This window comes from Stigmatopora argus, chromosome 23, assembly GCF_051989625.1.
Source record: "Stigmatopora argus isolate UIUO_Sarg chromosome 23, RoL_Sarg_1.0, whole genome shotgun sequence".
NCBI classification, from domain to species: Eukaryota; Metazoa; Chordata; class Actinopteri; order Syngnathiformes; family Syngnathidae; genus Stigmatopora; species Stigmatopora argus.
In genome coordinates, this window is record NC_135409.1 from 4,074,430 (window position 1) to 4,098,053 (window position 23,624).

At 43.2% G+C, this 23,624-nt stretch overlaps 1 long non-coding RNA gene across 1 annotated transcript in view; it reads right to left on the minus strand.

Moving 5' to 3' along the window:
• Positions 1 to 2,245: 2,245 nt before the first annotated feature.
• The window catches only part of LOC144069148 (uncharacterized), a 31,677-nt gene continuing 10,298 nt past the window's right edge, over positions 2,246 to 23,624 (minus strand). The window contains exons 3-6 of the long non-coding RNA XR_013298394.1: positions 21,260 to 21,340; positions 2,853 to 3,051; positions 2,704 to 2,762; positions 2,246 to 2,330 (exon numbers count right to left, since the gene is read on the minus strand). This is a non-coding gene — a long non-coding RNA (uncharacterized LOC144069148). The remainder of the gene's footprint in view (positions 2,331 to 2,703; positions 2,763 to 2,852; positions 3,052 to 21,259; positions 21,341 to 23,624) is intronic.

A 23,624-nucleotide genomic window follows, 5' to 3' on the forward strand; every position in this document is an offset into this window, starting at 1 on the left:
AAAAAAAAAAAACGCCTTACTATCTATGGTCTTTTTTAAAAGAAATAAACGCCTATGGCTTTTATTTGTTAAAAAAACACCTACTATACATGGTCTTTTTTGACAAATAAACACCTTACTATACATCTTTATTTGTTAACAAATAAACGCCTTACTATAAATGGTAATTTTTAAAGAAATAAATGCCATACTATACATGGTCTTTTTTTAAAAACAAAAACGCCTTGCTATATATGGTCTTTTTAAAACAAATAAACACCTTACTACACATGGTCTTTTTTTAACAAATAAATGGCTTACTATACATGGTCTTTTTTTAAACAAATAAACGCCTTACTTTACATGGCTTTTTTAAACAAATAAACACCTTACTATACATGGTCTTTTTTAAAACAAATAAACACCTAACTTTATGTGGTCTTGTTTTTAACAAATAAACGCATTACTATACTTGGTCTTTTTAAAACAAATAAACACCTTACTCTACATGGTCTTGTTTTTAACACAAACGCCTTACTATACATGGTCTCTTTTTTAACAAATAAATGCCTTACTATACATGGTCTTTTTTTAAACAAATAAACACCTTACTATACATGGTCTTTTTTAAACAAATAAACGCCTTACTATATATGGTCTTTTTCTAAACAAATAAATGCCTAACTGTTGGGGTTATTCTGGGATAATATTATATATGTGCGCATTAATCATTATATGTATGTGTGGAATATTAATCATTATATGTATGTGTGGAATATTAATCATTATATGTATATGTGAAACATAAATCGCTCAGTATAATGTTATCAAGGACACTTCCCCCTGCAGCTGGCCCCGAGGACATTTAATTGTTTTGAGGACTATTGACCTGACAGATCACACAGTCCCGGGCCGAGGACTGTTGATCTGAGTTCGCAATGAAGATCTGTGAAGGACTCTTAAATTGCTTTGACTTGGATCCGGCAGATGGTGATAATCGAATTGACTTCCGAAAATACTCGCATATTGTTTTAAAATAGTGTCGCTCGTTTCACCTTTTATGGAAATTGTTATGCTTATGCTGTACTTCTTACGCAGTTGTTTTTGGTTTCCGACCGGATATGCAATTGTTGTTGCAGTTGTTTTTTGACCTTAATTGTGTTATTCGGTTAGCTTATGCAATTGTTTGAATAAGATAATCTTAAGTGTTTTGATTATGTGCGACTAAATGGACAGAAGAGGATGCCTTTCTTCAGAATGCTCCGGTGGCGAGGACGAGCCAGGATCGATTCTCACTTGCAAGTTTAACGCTGGATTATGTCTCCAATGTCTCTCCCTTTATTAAAGTATACCTATTAATAAACCTATCACTAACTTTACGTGGTCGTTTTTAACAAATAAACGCATTACTATACTTGGTCTTTTTTTAAACAAATAAACGCCTTACTATATACATGGTCTTTTTTTAACAAATAAACGCTTTAGTATACATGGTCTTTTTTTAACAAATAAACGCCTTAATGGCCTTTTTTTAAACAAATAAACGCCTTACTATACATGGCTTTTTTTCAACAAATAAACACCTTACTATACATGCTCTTTTTAAAACAAATAAACACCGTACTATACATGGTCTTTTTTTAAACAAATAAAAAAAGGTTTAATATGGATGATCTTTTTTTTAAAAAAAAACAAGCCTTGCTATCCATGGTCATCTTTTAAACAAATAAAAGCTTTATTATCCATGGTCTTTTTTTTTTAAACAAATAAATGCATTATACTACATGGTCTTTTTTTTAACAAATAAACGCCTGACTATACAAAAATAAATGCCTTGATACACATGGTCTTTTATTTTAAAATAAAACATAGGTTTACTATGCATGGTCTTTTTTTCTTGAAAAAAAAGCCTTGCTATTTATGGTCCTTTTATTCATGATAATTTTTTTGCAAATAAAAGCCTTGCTATACATTATCTTTTTTTTTACAAAAATTTAATATGCATGGTCTTTTCTTAAAAAAAGTTTAGCTATACATGGTTATCTTTTGAACAAATAATACTTTTTCTTTTTTGTGTTTTTTTAAATAAATAAAAGCCTTACTAATAGCATACCTCTGAGGTGCAATGGTGCTTGGATATCTCCCCTTTTTTTAAATATAAACATTTTTTGTTCAGTACATTTTCATTTTGTATTTTCTGCCTACTTTTTAATACTATGTAGTTACTTCATGTGACTAGAAGAGGGCAATATTACATCGTACTTACTGCTTCTAGCTTTTTCCCCAACATGTCTCCAGACATCATTTCTCCACACGATCTTCTGTCTTGATAATGGTGACTCATTTTAACACTGAGGAACATATAAAGCATGCACATAAGATTCTTGAGCTGAGCAATCCTAAAATGAACAACCAAGTTGAAACAAATATACAGCCGACTCCTATTTTTCATTATTCAACTGTTTTTCCCCCTTTTTCAGACAATGATCTTGTTATAGTTGCCTATAGGTTTGAGTGTGAATGCTTGACTGTCTCCTTGTGCCCTGTGATTCGCTGGCCACTGATTCAGGGTGCCCCCACGGCAACGATGAAATTATCTTTTTAGGTCAGAGTGTCAATCTGATGAAGGCGGACGTAACAGGCCGAAACAGGTAGCGGAGGAAAATAACCTCAAAAGTTCATCAACAAGGAACAAGAAAACAGTCTTGAAATTAATACAACTACCTTGTCTTCCAGTATTTGAACTTAGGAAATACATGATGACAGCTTTTCTTACCAGGAGCCTGGCAAAAAATACAAATATAACCATTTTTGTGTCATTAGAAGCGCAGTAGAGAAGAGCCAATACGCGTAGCTTGATTGAACTGGCTCACCGAGCATCACCCTCCATTTCGCAGCCATTCAACTGGGAGCAATGGGAAGAGGCAGCAAAGGAGGCCTCATTTTCAGGCCACTGAAGTGGAAATAATGGACGGGTGGACGACGATAGAGGGGCAGCGACCTGATGGGGTTCCTCCACATCGCTATGATCGCCGTGGACCTTTTGACTCCAAAGGACCCGCCTTCGGATGCCTGTTGAGAGAAAGGGGATATATATGCATTTTATGCACATTTACATTGAAACTATCAACGTGTACGCATGGTGAGTTTCCCTAGAGAAGACTTTTATTACTCCTCTCACGTAACGGAAGACGATGTGTGCTCGGCTTGCCAACCGACACCTGACAATCCCGTTTACAGCGTGTTCGTCAAGGTGCCCTTGATGGAGGTCAAGTTAAACGTCCAATAGGCTCATTGAGCAAGCAACTTGGCGGCGCCCAGCGTGGAATTCCTCACAGTGTTCTACCTTCAAATTTTTTTGTTCCGTTGAAGACCAAATTGGCCGTTAATGAGGGGCGGCGAGCGAGTGCTGATTGTTTCAATTGTCGCCTGACAAGATGATAAAAGGCATATGACATTGGAATGGTTTTGGGATTTTAAACCCGAGTTGGGGGCTCCAAAATGGGGATAAAGTGGGGCTTTCAAATATGCACTGACGTCTGTCGTCGCCAATGGCACGGAAACTGGAGCTCTCGGCGTCGGGCTTTGTTTTGTCGGGCCGGACGGGAAGAGAAAGGCGATTGACGGAGCGTAGACCGAAGTGCACTTTTCAAATGTCACCTTGACAGGAAGAATGGCGGTCAAATAGAAAATTTGAGGAGGGGGAAACTCAAGTGTCTGACATTTGACAGTCATTCCTCCGCCGATCTCTCAAGCTTGAAATACGTTTAGAGCTAATATTAACGCTAGGCCAAATGGAAGTCGCTGCCGGCTCCACTTGAAGGCTCTACTTTTTGGACAGTTCATGATGAGGCAGTCCGCGGCGTATCGCTGATCACACGCACACAAAAAAAAAAGAGCTTTGACTCTTTCCGCCGTCTCCCTTCAAAAACACATCAATCACCGCCGGTCCAAAATGTCACCGACCTTCTACCTGGCGTTATGGCGCACACTCGCATTTGGCAGAAAGCTCCGATGTGGTAACTCTGGGCAGTCAGAAGCCCACTGGGGAGGCTCATGCATATTTCAAAGAAGCTAATGGTAAAGTTGGTCACGTGCTCCAAACTCAGCCGGACTCGCCATTGATTGTCTCCTCACGTTCATAAAGCGAATGTGACCATCTCTGCATTATTTTTCGTCTAAAAAGTTAACTTATTGCCGGTATCGACAGCGCTAGAAGATAAGCATCCACAGCCAGTTTGAGTGAATTGGACATCTATTAAGGTCGAAACCAGGTTCTTCTTCTGCCCACTTCGTTGCAGTTCAGAAGTACGTGAGCGTATCTCCAGTGCGCAAAGAACCTTTTTCATTTTTATCATTAAATATCTCGTGCATCCATTATTCAATATGGTTGGTGAAAAGCGAAAGGCTTCTATTGAGGGAGGTGCAAGGAAGAGGCAAGCCATTTCATTTGAAATGAGTGGCAATAATAACGAAGCTTGATGCGCGTTGCACGGGAATACAACTTGAATCGTTCGACCGTCAGTACCATTTATAAACATAAAGATCGAGCAGCAGGACCCAAATATTGAACGTTGCACAAAGTTTGCAAATCAATTGAATGATGCCGTACAGTGCTACCGCATCATTTATGATGAAAAAAAAATGCAATCGTCATTAGATAGCTTCTTTCGGCCAGTTTCTAGTAAATCTCTCTCTCTCTAATGTATGTATACAGTACTGTATGTATTCTCTCCATGTTATTAATTTTTTTTTTTCAGTACAAACCAATGTGTGTTACTTATACAAGCCTTAAACATACAAATGCACTTATATAAACCTTCAATATACTTATATAGGCCTTAAACATAAATTATAATACAAAATATAGCACTGAGCAACTTACGAACAAATTCAACTTATGAACAATCGCTCGGAACCTAACTCGTTCGTAAGTAGGGGAGCGTCTGCCGGTAAAATTTGGATCATTCCCTATTGATTTTCAGAGACTTTCCGGGATGGTTTTTGTTCGTTTCTCGGTTCTTGTTGGCTTTTCTGACTTCTTGTTGGTTTTGGGGCATTTTAAGGTTCCTGATGAGCTCATTTTCTGCCATTGAAGGCGCTGTTTTGACGGCAGGGCGCCAATGAACTAATGTCATTGCGGATAGGAAATGGTGCACGCACGCACAAACTTCTGGTTTTGTGAAATAAATGTAAACATTAAATTATGTATCTGCAGTATGAATGAGCTACAACGTGCCCATTCAGGCAGAACTGGCACACGTGACAACTTTAAATGATAACCTTGATGTTCATGATGAGACGACAAGATACAAAAATATACAATAACAGATATCCATTAGGATGACCTGGGGTCACATTTGGACTTTTATCATCGTCAATGACACAGAAATAGAAGTGTGTATGTAAATAAAAGATTTGATTTAAAAAAAGTATTTCTTCCAGGACCATTAACCAAAAGAGTCTGCCCTTTGACGCATGGGGTTCTCGTTCCAAGAAGGGATGATAATGACCGGTTTCGGGGTCCAATCCCGGGCCGTTTTGAGGCTGTAATCGGCGGCGTTCTGCTCTTTAATTGCGACGGTGCCATTTCCATGATTAAGAAGCGGCCGAGAGCCGCCGCCTAAAAGCACTCATTACTCTTGGGCAATTCATTAAAATAGCGGTGTGGAATCTAATGAAAAGAAAATGTGTGCATACTACGGCAGAGTTAATGTCCAGAGATCATATTTGCTACGATTCAATTCACCGATTATCCATCAATTTCATTGCCTTCGCAGCTCGGAGGCACTGCGCTGTTTTATGGTGATGTGTGCTTATTCCCAATTCTCCTGATGGAAAAAAAGGGACAATTTCCGCTTGGCGTAATGCAATGCGGAATGACTTGATTTAATGAATATCTAAAAGGCACGGGGAAAGGGCAGGGGGTGTCCCTTCTTTGAAGATTAGCTTCGTCTACGTCCCCGTTTTGTGCCGAGGGGGGCTTTTATTTGTTTTCTATGCATTTGCAATCATTTCTCAAGATACGAGTTGATTTTGTAGTCGCTGCACCCAAGAAAAATCATTTTGATATACCGGCACGTCATTTTTTTTATTTTTTTTCCCTTTTTTCAACAAAAGGTGAGGCCCCGGGTGATCCGCGGAGCCCAATTACCAAGCCGCTTCCTTATCTAGGCCCGTTCTCAATCCACGCGCACAGTCAACAATCATCAGCCCTTAATGAATTCACCCGCATTATTTGCCAGGTTTAATGGCCCGAGACCCCGAAGCTCCGTCTCCAAACGACACTTCACAAAGCAAGTGGCAAAAAAAAGCCAGTTCTCATTTCGTGCGATTTACTTTTTACCCCCGCGTGAGTAAATGGAATTGAAATTAAATACCGGCAATGTGGGTGTGTGTTTTTTTTTTCTTGGGCAGGTTGTAGAGGAAATAAGATGGGGAGGCGTGAGTCATAGCGAGCATATCACAGCACGCCATCAGAGACACGCTTTGAGCTTTGTAAAACGCGCAGGAAACGTCCTTTGCGTACTGTCAGAATAAAGCGCTCTCCACTATTCATCTTAATCGCTTTGCTGTCTTTTTAAACAAAGGAAACACTTCCTATTAGACCTCAATGTTTAATCCCACTTCTCAGAGTAGTTTCACAGAAAAAAAAAAGAAAAAAAACAAGCACCCTTGACAGCAAAATTCTTTGCAGGTTGTTGAAATAAAAATTTAAAAAAATGCATAATTTTACTCCCTCCAAAAGTGCATTTTTGGGTCATATTTGGGCTGTGCCAAAAGGCCCGTTGCCAATTCTGAACATTTCAGCGTACGACCAACACCCCCCCACCAATCAAAAATTAAAACATTTTTGTAAGCGTTTTAAAAAATTATATTTAAAAAAGGCTTCACATTTTTGGCAGCCTTGGGAAATGTTCAGAACTGGCAACCCACAGACACATGGCACAGCCAAAATAGGTCACATAAGTGCACTTTTGGAGAGAGTCGATTTTAAGCATTTTTTTTAAAGGGGGGGGTAGTCACGCTTTTATTTTTATTTATTTTTTTCCAAAATGCTTAAGAGAATATTTTGAGCCAGGGAGTCCAAAAACACGCATCAGGACTCTCAGCACAGCCCAAATATTCTGGCCAAAAATCCTACTTTTGGGGGTGTTTTTCAAAATCACGTTATGATAAATTCACATCAAAAGGATGATTAGACAACACACGATTGGGCATTGAGATCTTGTTAGTAAGTGAAAAAAGCACTCCTTTTTTGAGAGTAAAACGCACCTGGCTGCCATCTTGGGTAGGGCAACCTGGGGTTGGAAATAACTTTTCCAAAAGTAAATACAGACGCTCCCCTACTTACGAACGAGTTAGGTTCCGAGCGATTGTTCATAAGTTGAATTTGTTCGTAAGTTGCTCAGTGCTATATTTCGTATTATAATTTATGTTTAAGGCCTATATAAGTATATTGAAGATTTATATAAGTGCATTTGTATGTTTAAGGCTTGTATAAGTAACATGCATTGGTTTGTACTGAAAAAAAACATTTAATAAAATGGAGAGAATACATACAGTACTGTATACATACATTAGAGAGAGAGAGAGAGATTTACTAGAAACTGGCCGAAAGAAGCTATCTTATGACGATTGCAGTTTTCTTTTTTTCATCATAAATGATGCGGTAGCACTGTATGGCATCATTCAATTGATTTGCAAACTTTGTGCAACGTTCAATATTTGGGTCCTGCTGCTCGCTCTTTATGTTTATAAATGGTACTGATGGTCAAACGATTCAAGTTGTATTCGCGTGCAACGCTCACCACTTTCTCACGCGCATCAAGCTTCGTTATTATTGCCACTCATTTCAAATGAAATGGCTTGCCTCTTCCTTGCACCTCCCTCACTAGAAGCCTTTCGCTTTTGACCAACCATATTGAATAATGGATGCACGAGATATTTAATGATAAAAATGAAAAAGGTTCTTTGCGCACTGGAGATACGTCACACACTTACGCACTGCAACAAACTGGGCAGAGGAAGGTGGATGCTGGGTGAGCTCTCACAGCGCCAGGCGTCGGTATTAGCGGCGGAAAGAAGCACTACTCGGAAAAAGGCTTGCAATACAAAATCGAACTTACGAACATTTTTCGACATAAACACAATTTGCAGACATGTTCGTATGTACCGTTGTTCGTAACTCGAATGTTCGTAAGTAGGGGAGCGTCTGTATTGCACAACATTAGCACGTTATTTCTTAGTATTCCAATACCAACAACGGCCGTCGTTTTAGTGCCGAATCGGTCGCTATGATTATTTCCGTCTTTCTTTAGATGCCAATTCCGAGGCTTGCGTTCAAGGAAGTCCAATCACAGGATCAATTGGCCGACAGAAGAAAACAAGATGTTCGGCGTAACGGCAGAAAGCCGTAACGATATTGTTTGGCGGATTGCGAAGCTGAGACGGAGCGTTCACAAGTCTGGAGTGTGGAGTGATGAAAGGCACAAGAAACACTACACAAGCACGTGAAAAGAGTAATGCGGGATGAAGTCTAATGGATGGATTGTCACATTTACAGAACGTTTCGCTCTTTCTAAACCAGTGCTAAATGTCTCGCTGCCTTTAATCATGTCGAAACAGCAAAAAAAAAAGGAGGGAGGCAGTTGTGGATCGATCGCTCGGGGGGACATCCACCGTATGGTTCTGAGGGAAGGCACATTTGACAAAGGCTCTAATTACGCTGATGGCAAAGTGGGGTAAAAAAATAAAGAAAAGAAGAAAGGCCAAGACAGGATAACAACAGAAAGCGTCCAGGACAAAGTCAAGACAAATTGTTTCGTCAAGGGTGTGATTGCCGTCACTTCCCTTAATCCATGTCAACAAAGCCAGCTCGCACCTTTTGACACCGGTCTCCACTTTGCGCCTGATTTCACTCTTTCATCATCACATAAAAGTTAACGCCTGTCGCGATTCTCCAAAGAGTGACAAAGAACAGACCTTTTCTGGGAACTTGACATTAGCCGGCGTAAATCCGAGCAACCGGGAAGTAGCCTGGCCACCACAACAAGAAGCATTCGGAGAACCACTTTAGCGCCATTTCTTCCCATCTTGAAAAGGCCGTTCGGGCAGGAATTGAAAAGAGTAGGGAAGAAGCCAATGACCGGCGGGGGCTCAGGGTCGGTGGCAGGCAAGTTTATCCATTTACTCCACATTAGGTGTTATCGATCAGGGGTGTCGGCTAACGCGCTCCCCCCCCAAAAAAGGACGGCGGATAGAAAGGGCGCTTTGTTAGATTGGAGAGCCAAGGCACTCTGGAATGGGGAAGCCGGTGTCGCACCAAATTGCCACTGACAGACCAGAGGTGACACCGGGACCGAAACACTTAACGGGCACTAATGGCCTGACCAGATTACCAGTCAAAGCCGGATCGCCAGTGTCCAAAGCATTTCCCCGATGGAGAGCATGGGGAAAAAGTAGTGGGAAACTCAAACCTGACGGTTTCCTTCATACATCCTCACGCCGAATTTGGGTATTTCACGTCATTTAACTCTGCACTACTAGACGAGACAGGTTCAAATGTATGTTTTTTTTTTCTCCCTCAGACAAATACGTGAATCGGTTCCACCGCCTGCAGATATTCCCACATCGCTTCATACCGTGAAATCAACCCAAAGCCATTCTTACCCCCATCTGACGGGCATCACACCCACGCCGTGCGCATTACCAAGAATCTGTCTCACATTAACATTAATAGACATCACAGGATTTCATAGCAAGTTCACCAGCGTGAAATCCTCCGCCATTTTTGAAGAATGAGAAAGAAAAATGAGAGCTGGCCACTTTTCAAGGACACATTCCACCCTTTCCGAGTGCTAAACGTTAAATTCCTACCAAGTGAACATATGTGACAGACAAGCACAACAACAGGGTGTCGTCTTCTCTCGCGTTGGTGACGGCTACCGTGGTGACAGTTTTAATTAGGTGCCATCAGTCCGCACGGAGCCTAATAAAGCGGACTGTCAATCTCAAACTCATTTGGAGGCGGGACGCAGCGTCGCCAATTACATTAATCACTGACACCGAGTCTAAATGGGAACATAACACCATGATGGCTCCTCCAACTCAGATAAAGTCAGTTGAGTGACACAAACAGAAAGTCAACAATTTCATATTTGGTAGACGAGTGACATTTTGTTCAGATCTTGAATAAAGAGTATTAAGCCTTTCCTTTTCAAAGCAAAAGGTTGACTGTACAGTGGTACCTCGACATACGAGTTCCCCGCCTTTTGAGCAATTTGAGATACGAGCAAAATTTCGGCCAAATATTTATCTTGAGATACGAAATAAATTTGGATATACGAGCATGCAAAAGGCTGCTCATAAGAACATCATGGACACTATTTCTCTCCCCGCATCTCCCTCGTGTAATGTCTCTACGAGCACTGGGCGGAGCGTTGCATTTTTTTCAGTGTTTTTTCCCGTTAGACAATGGCGGATCGATCGCTAATACGAGGAGGCACGGCAACGCACTCGTAACATAACAAACAAATTTAAATGAACTTGGATTACGATGCAGACACACTCAAAAATAAGTTTAATCTAACCTTACACTAAACTTAATTCTAATTTAGTTTTAAATTTTGATACCTTTCTTCTCCGGGTTGGCTCCATTTGCTCCACCTCAACCCTGACTTTCAGATGCAACTAAAAGGAACCTATCAAGCGTTGTTTGCTTTTGTATTCCTTCAGAATATTCCGAAAATGATGCACACAAATGTCCTCACAATAGGATAACGCACGGCCACTTGCCAACGAGAAGAACGGCGCTCGTAACATATAAATAAATTTAAATGAACTTGGATTATGATGCAGACACACAAAAATAAATGTAATCTAACCTTACACTGAACTTAATTCTAATTTTGTTTTAAATTTTTATACCTTTCTTCTCCCGGGTTGGCTCTATTTGCCCCGTCTCCACCCCAACTTACATATGCAACCTATCGAGGGTTGTTTGCTTGTCTTCCCTTCAAAATATTCCCAAATGATGCACACAAATGTCCTCACAATAGGATAACGCACGACCTCTTGCCACCTTGCCCGGAAAGTAGTACTCCTCTCGTATTAGCGAACAAGCTCCGCCATTCGCACTGACTAACGGGAGGAAAAAAACACTAAAAAAATGCAATGCTCCGCCAAGTGCACGCAGAGACATTACATGAGGGAGTTGCGACCAGAGAGACAGTGCGAAATTTTACTCGTATCTCAAATTGCTCGTATGTCGGGGCACTCGTATGTCGAGGTACCACTGTATTAGGTTTAAAGTTTCACCCATTAAAAAAAAAAATCCTACCAGCCTCCACTGCCAATTGCTTTCATACACAATGCATAAAGAGTGTCATTCTAGAACAGCTCAAAATGTAATTTGCGTTTTCTGCTAGGTCAGCTCATTTGCTGCTCTCGAAAAAGTCATTTAAATTCATTCGTGTTCAACACCGCTTGTCTTTGTCCACTTCGTGGGGTGCCGGAGCCCGGGGGCGAAAGGAGGACTACACCCTATTCAGGTCAAAGACAACCAAGCATTCTCATTCACAATCCGCTGCCACTTACGCCAAAGTCGGGCGAAAGAATTGCTGCACCGACGAGTGGCAGACTCATTTCAATTCCCAGCAGAAAATCAAAGAAACGCGACCGTTCCCTGCCAGAGAGTTAAGTAAAAGCTTTGTCACCGTTCAGAAGCGTTGTTTGCCAGTGGCTTCGTAATTAGGCTGCTTTCGGAAAGCCCCGTGAATGTTGATCACCCTTTTTGTCTAACGTCTAACATCTACCTTGTCAACGTCAATCATGGTTTCGCTGCTCCCTTCCATTATCTTCTTTTTCCACACCGCAATCCATTATTCATTCCCGCGGCCGCTTTTGCCGGCGACAGATTGACAAGGGGGTTTTAATTAAGTGTTCTATTTATTTATTTCTCGTGGCGGGCGTCGCTAAAGTTGTGTACTTTTGGGAGGAAAAAAAACAGAACAGGTCGGAAGTGCCGGTTCGATGCGCTCAGCTCACGTGAAATGCGGAGCGCCGCTCCTTGAAAAATTAACACTTGGCGCTTAGATTGGATTTCTACGGACGCCGCGATGTTTTTGGCCAGCCGTTTCTATTGCCTTTGCAAGCGTTATCAGTGGCGCGCAGGCCTCGGCGCGGCGTGATGCTATCGTGGGCCGCGTTAACTGCTGCGTTAAGCTTTAATGAGGAATAGATTAGGACATTGGGATGCAAAGCGCCAGGTCCGTAATAGGCCAGATAAGGGCTTTTTTTTTCTGCCGATCTCACGCAAACACAGACGGCCTCCGGGGGATTGTTCGGACCCGGCTCCGTCTTTACGACGCCGTTCGTCACATTGATGCCTTTTGTTTGCTACGTGGATGTCGAGCGGGTACGACGGCGCTCCTTAAGTATGTCCTTTGAGAGGAAGCCATGCACATTGACCCATGACCCCTCAGTCGCGCACCTGACAATCCTCAAGGTAGCAAGGCTGGAGTTCAAGTCCTTTCTTTGTCCCCTAATGAAGTCTCAGAAGTCCCCTTGAATTACAATTTACCCATCAACCGTCTGCTCGGAATGAAAATAGAAACCATGAGCTCCATTGGAGCTCTTCTAGGAAATAATCAAAGGTTTTGCAGGTTGGCTTTGCATTTTCACATAACACCAGGCTCTTATCCGCATTGCTGCTGTTTATTATCGATGCTTCTTGTTTGCTTTCAGACACTAACATTAAAGACAAATGGTATTTTTCCTCTCTCAAAAAATAGCCTGGCCTCACAATCAGGGATTCCTCGCACCGCCTTCAATTTGACTTCAAAGCACAACAAACATTCGGCATCGGCAGCACCATTTTCCATATTTCTCCCATGTCAGGCGGAATCAAACCTCCTGTCGACAAATTACGTCCTCTGATCTAAACCCATCATCCTTCCGGCACTGCTTTCGGGCGTCAAAGGTTCGACCTCGCCTTCCAATCTGGCTGGCGCTATATTTATCATTACATCCATTTTACCGGGCCGTATCGCAGAGACAAAGTGACACATAAAGGAGCCGGCGTGGGAACGTAAAGAGGACGTGATCTACGAGAACGCACCTTCCATCATCTCCTCTATAAAGTCCAGCCAGTCATGAAATGAGGACGGTAAAACCGCTACCGGCAAAACAAGCATCCGAATGCACGGCTAACTCCGAGACGCTTGGTATTTACGTGACGTCGTGATTGGTCGTCGCCTTTCCCAATCACGACGTGCGGTTACTCGAGATGGACGAGAACCGCTACGCAAGTCATCAATAATAATTTGGCTTTACTTTTTATCCTGGATCCCGCCGCTCGTGGACTAGCCGACGGTGTAACGGAATCAGTAGCCATCTTGTAACTCCACGCCGCAACCCAAACTTCATTAAGAACCCGGAGAAGCGCGGGAACGACAAGGGCATTTGGCATTTTCACATCCATGTGATTTATCTCCACCGTATCACGCTGAGATAAAACAGAAGAAGTCCTAAGAAAAGGTCAGCATCCCGAGACGGCGGCGTGCACGCCTGCAACGCTACGGGTGGGATTTATGGAGACAGTAAACCCGCGCGTGCACGTCGACGGCGCGCGCAAACGCGCACCCGGCCACTCCACCTCCCCTCGTTTACTGCAATGCGCCAGCAGTGGTTGGCGCTCGGAGACAAAAAAACAACGAACGGTCGGAGGTAAAGAGGGAGAGAGCAAACACTCGCTGTTGTTCCTCTACTTGCCCGCCATTGATTCTGCAGATACATTTTTTAATGCGCGCTCATCAATAGAGCCGGTGGTCTGACAAATGCATTTTTCAAACACTTGGCCGTCGATAGTCATTTAGCGAGTATCTGCGCCCGGCGACTAAAGGCTCTGGATCGATTGAGATGACGAATTCAAATAAATCGCACGCAGATATGAAACCGGGCAGCACGATGCGGCCACCGGACGCGTCGCAAAAACAATATAGCACGCCGCCGTCCCTTTTCAATGGGAGATTACTTAGAGCGGCGTGGGTGGCGGATAAGCTAAAGCTAGCCGGCTGAGCTCCAAAACTGGGACCAGTCGATAGTCTATTATGGAAGCAGCCCGGGCCTGTGCTGTGTTAACAGCGGAGGGTGATGGAGAGTTAATTGGCTGCGGGGGAGCTCTTGACGCCAGACACAAACTTGTTCCAAAATGTCCTGAACGACTTTAAATGAGATACTCCTCTGGGGATCTATAGAGATCTAGAATAAATGCCAAACAACCGACGCCCAATATGATTAGCCAACTTGATCGAATTGCACAGGTCTGCCAATTAGTTGCCAACTTCACCCAAGCTCCCGATGGCCGAAGCGGCGCCATTAAAAAAAACCTCGCCATGAGAAAATTACAACCCACGGAGAGCTAATTACAGCCAAAGTCAAGCTTTGTGCCATTTCTAATGATGCAGCAGGGGGGGCTTAAATTCAATCCGATCAAATTAATTATGCCATTATTCTATAATTCCAAACTGACCGAGGGGGCTTAAGATCACGGCGACCTCCAGAGTGGGGAGGAGAGAACCCAAGTAAGACCCTTTGACTTTCTCCCCAGTTAACACCAATGAGGGTGAATAATGAGATTCTGGCCACGCGTTACTGTCCACTCTGGTAATCTCCTCTCTTAGTGCCCACCCAAATAATTTGGCGACCCGCAGTTGACAACAGGACGGTTTCCCTGACCGCGGTCGTGCATTTGAATGAAGCCAGCTTCGAGGAGGTTACATCGGGAAGCATAAAAGTGCTTAGGAGGTTGGAAATGGAGTCGAGCACCACACATCGGAAAGAAAGCAGTCTCGACGTAACTGTAAACAAGGCTTGTCTATATCTCCCAAGCTAGGACCTTCTCCCCAGGACAAAGTTGACAAGGGAGATATCCCATTCCATCAGGAATGCACTCGCCAAAGGAAGCGCAGAGTGGCTACGTACGTTTGCACTCCCAGCGAATGATGTCACTCAAAGAGCGTAATGGACCTCTAATGAACTCCCAAAGCCAGGAAAGCACATTTACGCCGCATGATTGCTTCTTCACCCTTAACCTCCCAGCGGAGAGGAGCGAAGAGCCCTTCTGTCCGCAGAGATAGGAGTCGTTATTCATGCGCTCTGCGCCGGGAACCAGTGATTCTAATGCATAGTAGACGGTTCTCCATGGTTGGAATGCGGTCCTAGCGATTCGGAGGCGTAGCCGCCTCTACACCGAGCGTTTCAAGGACCCGCATTACCAGGTGCGGCACGTCCTAGCGCGCCAAACTGACGGGACGGCAGCACGACGAACGCCAGCGGCAACAAGCGTAAATGGCAAAGAAAGAAACACGTCAACCAAAAAAACAACAACAACAATCCCGCAGTCCTTTTCGGACTGGACATCCTTCCAACTTTGACGAAAGCTGCCTTGACAAATGTTCTCAGCTAACTCCAAGAAAGCAGATCACTAATCTGCCATCGAGGCAGAGGAGGAGTTGATGGGATTTTAGCATCACCTTCATTATAAAGTAGTTTCTAAGTGTTATTGATCTCCGTCTAGGAATGGTGCGGTACGAGAGAGCGAGCCCGACGTCTCGAAGGCCATGCATTATTCAGGCTTTGTGAAACGCGTGCCTTGTCAGGGCCCGCCAATTCCTCGCAGAGATGCAACTCTCCAAGCCGCACGTGCAACAACGTCACCACGAGTTCCAGGCTGTCGTTTTTCACTCAGCTAAAGAGCTAAAGGTTGATCCGTAACCAACCGTCAGCTATTCCTGTCTTCTCCAAGTCCCAGTCACTCAAGTATAGACATTTTAGACATCCATTGGTGTTAGCCAGGGAAAAAAAAGCAAGAATATTTGACATTACTAGCAAGAGTAGTGCAAAATCGAATTTAACATAACCTGCGCTAGTGCAAAAACGTACCTATAAATTTTTCCTCATCTTTGGCCGATTAATAATCCATTCTGCCTTTCGTCCTCCCGCTCGCAGTACCTATGTGATTCCTATTTCATTTTTAAGTCTGATCATGTCTTGGCAGGGCCCGCTTAGGTTGTTCTTCCAACAAAGGAAGAATAAACTCAGTATCGAGCACGACTATGGATGACCGTGAATGATTCAACAATGAGAACCATCTTTGCAATTGAAGGCGCAGATATACTGCGAACATATCGGAGCACTCAAAAAAAAAAGAAAAAAAGACGATAACGACCGCCTTGCCCTCAAGCCGAATCCAATCAGGGCAAAATAGTTGATTTACGGCAAACGGCAACAAAAAAGCACGTCAATACGAAGTGGCGAGATAATTCCAGACGGCGAGAGAGAGCAAAGGAGAGCTTTAAAGTGGAGGGGGGGCGGGGCAGGGGGCGCTCTTCCAATATTCCTCAGAGGACAGCAGCACCAAGAGAAGCACATCTCTTTTGCAAAAGCATTCATCATTGTTTAGCCCTGGTGACAGAAGCGGCTGGGGCTTATATAATGTATCTCTGTTTCCACTGACTGCAATTATCCACCAGATCAATGAGCGTTATCAATACCTTGCAGCAATTAACATTTAATATCCCTTCCACAGCCACTTACTCCATTAATGGCTGATTGATTATGGGAAAGCCTGAGAGCCACGCAACTGGGAACGCCATGGCTCCATCGGGCCTGTCAGTCAAGTCCAACGCTGCGGACCCGCCAATAGGAAATCCTGCCATTTTTTAAATTTGCACTCCGTCCGTGTCTCCATCGCTGCTTTTTCTTTCCTTTCTCTTCCCATTTGACTTGGAGTGTTTTGCTTGCGTTGGGCCCGGCATCAAGCGACGCGACGCCCTCCCCTCTGCCGCCACACTTCATAATCTAATCAGCGCTGATGTATTTTCAGCACAAGGAGGCAATGTTTTCCATTTCAATCAAATTCTGTTTCTTTTTCAGAGGAGCCTGTAATGCAATCGTTCTGTACACGATTCAGGCCCAATTTAAGCTCTACGGGCAGCGGATGGCTGATGAACACTCCACTCCATAGCGACTATTTGCTCAACTGTTTTGACACCGTCTCGTGTATTGCGCAAGACCAATCTTCTTAATCGGGGCCACCTCATTGGGTGCCATCGATGGCGCTGGACGTCGCGCCCATTTGAACGAATGTGCCACGCTTGAGGAAAATGAAATAAAAACGCATTGGGCGGCCGAACAGTACGTGTTCTGAGACCAGGGGTCCCCAAACTGGTCCTCAAGAACCGCTGTGGGTCCAGGTTTTGAGCCAGCACAGAGTTGAACCAATGAGGTTTCTGCTAAAACAAGCAGCACCTGACTGCTGTTGTAAAACACCAGATTGGTGAAAAAGATGCCATCCTGTTGATTCATTCGTTTTCTGAACCGCTTATCCTCGCAAGGGTCACAGGTGATGCTGGAGCCCAATCCAGCTGACCCTGAAATGGTGACCAGCCAATCGCAGGGGACGAGAAGACAACTACTCACGCTCGCACTCATAGCTAGGGCCAATTTAGAGTCTTCAGCCAGTTAGCCTAACATGCATGTTTTTTGGGATGTGGGAGGAAACCTGGAGTACCAGGAGAAAACCCACGCAAGCCCGGGGAGAACATGGCAACTCCACATAGTGAGGACCAACCAGGGCCTCCATCTCGTTGGGTTGGAACGAAATCCTGCGTCCTCCGCGGCCCCTTGGTGGAATCGTTTGGAGACCGCTGTCTTAGACTATTGGAGACGGGGCTTTAACAGCTTGCAAGAAGTGTAGAAACTTGACCAGTCGGGCTTCCTCGGGAAGTATCTGCTGAATTATCTATCGGGTGCGACGAGGTGGGCGAGCAGATCGGGAAGGTTTCGCTTAATAAACACTTTGTTTTCTGCTGACGATCGGAGAGCCGGCGCCAGATCGATAAACTGATTTGTTCCGGGGCTCTCCGCGCTTCATCAGGGCCGCACTTCTCCCCCAGGGAGAGGATGCGGGCACTGAAGAAAGGGAAAGAAGAGGACGCTGATTGGAAGCCAGGAAATAGACAAGAGAAATCAAGGGAGTTGAGGGCTAGGGGGAAAAAAAACAGGTGAGAAGATGAGGAGTTGAAATGCAGACAGACAAGATGATGATGATGATGATGATAACAGGTCGCTGGGCAGTGGGAGAAAACAACTGCCATTGGGGGAGAAGAAAAGCAAAAAAAAAAAAGAAGCGAAAGGAAGGGATTTAAAGGGTCAAGCATGGAGTAACAAAAAAAGCCTTTCTGACTCCACTGGCTCAATAGCTAAAAAAAAAAAAGGTAAACACTTTCTTCTTCACTCTTTTTCTCCGAGACAAATATATACTATTCACCTGGCCTGTGGTTAAGACAAGTTGCATGGGAAAGAAGCACTCACCCCCCTCCCTCATCTCAAGGCAACTTGATTCACAAAGCACTGAGATAATAGCGGATCAATTTTGGGCCTTTCCTACAAAAGCCAAATAGGCTGGCTCCGGTACATAATAGCAATTTTGCCTGCAAGGATTTCCACGGCCATTACAGTGATGTTCGCCTTTGTGTCATCTAATGTCAGTCCAAAAAAAAAAAAAAAAAACTTCAGCAAATGACTCCATCTGTGCTCAAGCCATATGATTTATTTCTGTTGCATTCAATCTGACCAACATGAATCAATGTAAGGCTCCGATCTTCACTATTTTTTCTTTGTATATCACTGGCGTATTCAAATTTGTCAAACTCCATGTTACGATTTCATTCAACCTGCTTAAATGAATCGACTCATACATTTTTTCTGATAGTATTAAGCTGTCAATCGTTATTTTAATTAGAGAAAACAGCAAATATTCTATATACTTTCCCTGATAAATATAAGGGGGAAAGGGTAAATATTTTTAAAAATAGCTTTTATAAACTTTTTTTCTTGAGGAATTCGAGGCAAGACACTAAATATATGTTTAGAAAGATAATTTATTCTTTCATTTACATCAGGAAATAAAAAGAGAAGGCAAAAGTTTTAGATTCCCTACGTCTATAATCTTACTTTTGACCATAAAACACAAGGTGGACACAATTTACCCTAGCTGGCCACACAAAAATGATGGGGCGGGCTGGATCCGGCCCCCGGGCCGCCACCCCGACACCCGTGTTGTAGCAGAACGCGTACAAATCCGGCGTGTGTTGACGACGGCTATCCCGCATTGAATTTCAAATGAGTCCAAAAGGGCGCATCATAAGGGCACTGTGATTCCAGTTGAACAATACACATGAACAATAAGCTTTCCCTGAAAGTCCATATGCTCGCACAGTTCATAAATAAAACAGGGGGCTGAAATTGACTACATTAAGCAGACTCCACGGCCGCTCCTGTTCAAGCTATCTCATCACCAACCTCTGCTATAGTGTCAAATTGTACCTCCTAGGCACGACCAAAAAAGGAAGGAAATGACTATTATAATTGTTTAAAAAAAAAAAAACTACAGATAAGCAACACAAAAAATTCCAAATGTAAAAGCATGGCTGTTCCATTTGCTGTGGGCTCCTATTTAAGCACAAGGGGAGAAAATAGCACACCTGATTGTATTAACCAATCAAATTTGCCCCCCGGGGACGGATTTCGATGCGACTTCAGTCGGGTCTTACCGAGTCACTCTAAGGTCGGATAACTTGAAGTCACTGACAGCTGCGTAATGAGCACGCTAGCCTTGAAGAACAGCCGAAGTTACGCCAATTTCAAGGGTCTTTCGATAGTTTGGACACAAAACTACAAAGCTGATAAAAATCACTTTTTGCTCTGTGTATAATTTTGCCAATAAGACAGGTGACAGTGATTCGACATGGGCACAGGTTAAATAAAGTATTTTATTTATTAAATCACTTGCTCAAGGTCCGTTTCAAAGTAATATTGAGGTGCAGAATCCAAGTGGTAAATCGTATGTAATTTCTATGTAAAAAAAACTGTCAAATAAACACTGCCTGTTTCATATTTCGTTGCCAATATTTTATTTGTATTCAAATAAAACAAGCACATATCTTGAGAAACAATATCAGATTCCATGTTCTGCCAATCAAACAACTACATGCTTTTATAACCTAATCCATTCAAGACAATTGAAGACCGTGAAGAAAAGCAACTGCCGTCAATTACAGTCAAGAAACAGGACCGACATCTCCATTAGTCCGCAATGTTCTCAATGTTCACGAGCTAAAGCCTGGCCAAGACACATTGTATCCAACACAATCTTCTTCCCAAAAGCAGGCAAGCGAGGCTTAATCTCATCAAACGCACAGCACAACAATCACGAGGCTTGATTTTTGATGCGGGAGATGGATTATAATCCAATAGAGTCTCCGCATCTGGCTATCATCCCGCAAAACCGAGAGTGGCACGACCAAAGAGGACAGACAAAAAAGAAACAAATAGCGTATGTGGACTACGACGTACATTATTTTCTCTTTGAATCGAAGGACAGCAATGAGACGACAGTATCTTGAAAAAGATGAGAATGTTTTTTTTCGAAATATGCAAATGGGCCTGATGGAATCATTTAAATTTAGGTGTGCAAGAACACGGCATGCGGTCAGGGGTAGACGTAGGCGTGAGAATGTTTTCTTGGAAAGCAGAAAGAAAGTCAGTTTTGTGTTTTGGCTACTGAATCATTGGGTTTGGTTAAATAGGTGTTTTGATTGAGTTTCACTAACCCATAAAGTGTCGTGCATTATTCATAACTATGGAGAGCCTATTAATTATTCTCCTTTCAATAGTTGATGCTGATTATTGGATTGCTACCTCGTTAGAGGAAAAGTTATTCACATTTTTAACACGTTGGCTGGCATGGACGGAGATAGACGTCTAATCCATTTGAAGTAGGACAGTCAGGCAGCGATTACTTGCCTTCAATGACAACAAATTTCCTCCAAACTTCCATTGATCTTTACTTAAGGGCGTTCGTCGTTTGGATGTCGGATTGGCAACGGTTCACCGGAGAAAGTGGCTGCGGCGGGATTCAGCACTCACTTGGTTTCCATCCATGACAAAGTACGTTAAAGTCCGACTATCAGGAGTTTTTACATAGTAACGAAAAAAGAAACAATCAAGATTCCGGCAGAGGGCATACGATTCAATGGAAAACCATAGTCGAGACTCGTTGAGGTTACCAAGCGATGAGTTGGAATACAACATTGTCGTATCGGTTCCAATGTATTGTTAACAACTATTCATTCGGCAACACGTCATTTGTCACTTGGTCAAAGTAGTCTTTGGAAAAATGTTTTGATAAATAATAACAGAATAGGCTACTTACTGGCTTTTTGTGTCTCCACCGCTTGGCCGGGCAGAAAAAAATAGAAGGTTACATCAGTAGCATTCGCGTTGGAGCCATTTCCTGGAAAAAAAACGAATTCCCCATTGTTCCGTAAACAATGTAAAAACCATTTGATACAATACAATTAAAACACAATTGAAATACTCCACAGCATTGAAACTAATGAATGAAAAAGTGGATCTTTTCCTACATCACTTCCGGTAAGGGACTCAGGCGTTCTGGCCAACAGCAAAATCTGATTAAAACTGTTACGCTATTGCATAACGGCATTACAAATTAAGGGTTAAAAACTGAAACTTGATAGATTTTGAATGATGATGCAAAAAATAGGCTGAAAGAAGTCCAACAACACCAATCATAGGCGGTGTGCACTGATTCTCCCTTGAATGCACACACCTTTAAGCAAATGGCAGATGGAAGACGTGTTTGTGAAATTGGGTTTTCAGCTTTGAGTGCCCGTCAAGTAAGTTATGGGTCAAGTCAAGGAATTTGACTTTGCTGGAGGAAGGGTGGGGTTAGGGGGGGCTGAAATGCGCCATTAAAGGTTCATTACTCTGCAGATCGCGGCTGAGCCCGAGTTGGGAAGAGGAGTTAATTTCTACCAAGTGAGGGAAAAAAACACATTAGCTGAGACCTATCCATCTTCTCCATGCTGACACCTCCATTTGAATTGATTATTTTTTTTAAAGATGAAGCGAGGCAATGGGCCCATGGCTGTGTGCGTGCGCGTTTTGATACCTCTCCTTATAGAAAAAGAAAATCTTTCATTTGGATACTTTCCATTTAAAAGAGGGGCCCCATCGTCCCTGCTCTCATGACAAATTAGGGAACGTTTTCAGGGCATTCATCGCGCACTACATCTATGAAGCCAATGCAAATGTTTGTGGTTTGGGCGCAAATGAGAAAGCCGTGATTTCAGGCTTTACGTGCCATCAATCCGTCCGAAGCGCATTCATAATACACGGCTGGGTTAACGCAACCCTTGACACTTCATCAAAAAAACAGCGCTGTGATATCTCAGAGCTACATTTATACGTATTTTAACTGTAAAAAAAAATGACGCCCACTCTTCAACGTGACTGAAATCCATTTGTGAGAGATTTTTAAAGTTGAGATCTTGAGCATCACCTCATTCACCATCTAAGCCGTTACTGTAACAAATGAAGAAAGCGTTGCCGTCACGGCGCTCAGAGGGATTTGAATTTGCGACTGTGAGAACATTAAGCATCGTCTCGCCCCCCCACCCCTTACTAACTTAATTAAATATGTACTGTTTTCTCAAATGTCAACGTTGGTCCTTAATGAGAAACAATAGGAAGGGGTCCAGCCCGCTTGATCAATAGTGCCTCGCGTGTTTCAAGCTCCCCGACGCGAGCCGTGCCGATATGTCGCCCTGTTAGAAAACAATCCCCCCCCGCATGCTGATTAGCGCCAATCAAAAGGGAGAACTAATAGCGCCATAAAGCAGCAGCGGCATTGGCGACGACAAAAACGCAGAGACGCTCAGTAAGCTAAAAAAAACCAAACCGATCGTTCCTTTTTGCGCGGAAGTATAAAAAATGATGGCATGGAAGCGGATTTCTTCGCTGGAGGCGAAACTCCAAATGCTCACTTTTTGCAATCACTACACAAACATGTTCAATTTTGTTTCTGCTGAGTCAGACACCAATAATATACAATACATTGATTACAACAGCCGTTGGATGTGCGTAACCTTTGAAAGACTCCTTGCAACTTAATTTCCAATACATATTAATGAGGCGCCGTTGAACGGACGCCCTTGGAATTTCAGGTGAAGGCACGACGACGGAATCTAGTGGCGAAAGTAAACGGCCGTCATCTATCAGGCGAATGCGTGGAAGCCGAGTCCGAGCTGCTGCCCTTCACCTCTTTGCAGTTTGTGGAAGCAACTCTAAATGGCCGATCAATGAACTGAAAAGCCTTGATGATGTTTGCGAGCATTCTGGCGCGCGCCTAAGTGTCGAATTTGCTCGCAATAAAAACCCTGTTCGGAGGACGAAAATGACCTGCCTGTTCATTAACAGGGAAAATGTGCTACGCCTCAAGTAGCATGCCATTGGCTACATTTATATAGACAAAATGTCTTTAATCCGATGGGAATTTGGATTAAAATTAAAGTTCGGATGCGCTGTTTTCATGCAAAGGAAAAATATCGATCTGATTAGCAAATGCATGCATTGGTCTTACTTTTGATTGGCAAAAAATATGAGCATTTTGACCATTGATCACTCCTACTTTAAACGTTGGAGTTACAGTGGTACCTCGACATACGATCGTAATCCGTTCAGAGACTGAGATCGTATGACGAGATTCTCGTAACTCG